The following is a 2,111-nucleotide window of genomic DNA, read 5'->3' as shown; positions in this document are numbered from 1 at the left end:
AGTTTCAGGTTAAGTATGGACCTCCGGGACGAATTAAGTACTTAACCCGAGGTACCACTGTAAATGCAAAGAAACTCATTCAAAGCAGTATTCAGAATAACCCAGTTGAGGTTAGTCCACTAGATGCACTGGGACATGGCTCTGGCAAGTAGAATTGCAAGCAAACAATTAACTTTCCCCCAAAATATATAATTTTTTAATTCAAAACCACACTCAGAGGCGTTTGGATTAGTGGCAGGCCCAAAATGGTGACTGAGGGGGATGGGTACCACTTACAGGGAGAAGGAGGCCGCCGATGCTGCTGTTGCTGCTGCTGAGCCTCTGAGCAACCCCAGCCGGGAGCAGCTTCTGGACTACATTGTCGTCGTTTCATTGCGGAAGATTGTGGAAGCAGGCAGCTACCATAGGTTTGTGTTGGGTTGGAATAAACGACAGACAAGTAGCAAGTGTCATGTGGGAGGCATCTCTCGAACAAGTCACGAGGAGTCTCTTTTATTGAATATTACAGCATTGCCACGTATGTGCTGGTTGCTGATTGGTTAACACAAGTACAAAGCAAAGGTTACATATAGGCATTAATCACCAATAGATTAAAGGTTGGGAAAGGGAACACAGAATTAGACAGGCATAAAAACCTCCTTATTAAAGTATAACTAATGATTGATATCAGGGACGCGGGTGGCACTGTTTGTAAAAGCCTCAGTGCCTAGGGCTTGCCGATCGAAAGGTCGGCGGTTCGAATCCCTGCGGCGGGGTGTGCTCCCGTTGCTCGGTCCCAGCGCCTGCCAACCTAGCAGTTCGAAAGCACCCCCGGGTGCAAGTAGATAAATAGGGACCGCTTACAAGCGGGAAGGTAAACGGCGTTTCCGTGTGCGGCTCTGGCTCACCAGATGCAGCTTTGTCACGCTGGCCACGTGACCCGGAAGTGTCTCCGGACAGCGCTGGCCCCCGGCCTCTAGAGCGAGATGGGCGCACAACCCTAGAGTCTGTCAAGACTAGCCCGTACGGGCAGGGGTACCTTTACCTTTACTAATGATTGATATAGCAGAACTTAACGGGGCATAACTATTGTATTCCATAGATGTGGTCCACCATGCATTAAGAACAGGTCAGGATATGATGTTTCATGAACTCAATGTGAACATTCCAGGAAGGATTGTTACAGACTCAGAGCAGCTTGTACTCATGTGCAGAAGCAAATGTGTAGAAGCAAATGTGTAGTAACAAAGCTTCCTATCAGGTTTGCGAAGTGTTACAGTCATCTTTACAAAGTGCAACCTGAACTCACCAAGTGTGTTTACAATCAGTTGATCTCCCACCTGCAAACCTCCTTTCGGGAGGAGATCCAGGATCTGAAGGAAGAGGGGAATCTCAGTGTGCTCTTTAAATCACTAGATGAACTTGCGGAAGAAGCAAAGAAAAGGGGTACACCAGTGGAATCCCAGAGGAAGACGTCCACAGTGCTGTTGTACCGTACCTTCTGAAACAGCACAGATTCCTACAAAAGGTCATAAAAGAAAAGGAAGAGGCGAACTCGCGGTTGGCTGAAGCAGTGCTGGCTGGTCGGAAGAGAATTGCAGACCCGCAGGAGGAGATCAGAAAGAGCAAGGAAGAGTGGCAGGCAGTTGCTCAAGAAGGTCAGCAGATCGTGAGCAGCCTTGATGAACTTTAGGCCTCCCTGGCTCCTCACAAATGGAGCCCCAACTGGAAAGGTGCTTTAGAAGGCTAGGATCCCAGCCCAGGACTTGTAAAAGCTCTGAGGTGGGATTCCCCGAAGAACTAACAGGCCACAAGTCTACTGCAGTGTGAGACTCGCTGGTTTCCAATTCTTGCAGAGTGTTGCTTTCACAATCCTGTCGCTGGGCTATTTAAAAAAGTCTTCGCTGTGTGTTTGGGACCTGAACTATATGACCACACCCTGGACTGTGCAAGCCGGGGGGGGGGTGTTCTTTTTACAGCTGATTGAACCTTCCTTTCCCCTTGGCCAAGGTGCATTTGAGCCCTTGAAATCCTCAACAGGAAACTGAGGCGGAGGTCACTTCCCACTACAATATTCTTCCACATTTTATTGCTTCTCAGTCATTCTCTTTTATTTCTGTAAGTTGCTTCCC

The 2,111-nt window shown here is 48.4% G+C and overlaps 1 pseudogene across 1 annotated transcript; it reads left to right on the top strand.

The window, feature by feature from the left end:
* Nucleotides 1-261: 261 nt before the first annotated feature.
* Nucleotides 262-1,672, top strand: LOC114601411 (polyamine-modulated factor 1 pseudogene; annotated as a pseudogene). Its single transcript, XR_013394095.1, has 2 exons — nucleotides 262-407; nucleotides 1,241-1,672. The product of XR_013394095.1 is annotated as a polyamine-modulated factor 1 pseudogene (transcript).
* The last annotated feature ends 439 nt before the right edge of the window (nucleotides 1,673-2,111 follow it).

This window comes from Podarcis muralis, chromosome 8 (assembly GCF_964188315.1).
Source record: "Podarcis muralis chromosome 8, rPodMur119.hap1.1, whole genome shotgun sequence".
NCBI lineage: Eukaryota > Metazoa > Chordata > Lepidosauria > Squamata > Lacertidae > Podarcis > Podarcis muralis.
The sequence above is the reverse complement of the archived record's forward strand: the minus strand, read 5'-3'. Positions and strand labels throughout refer to the sequence as shown.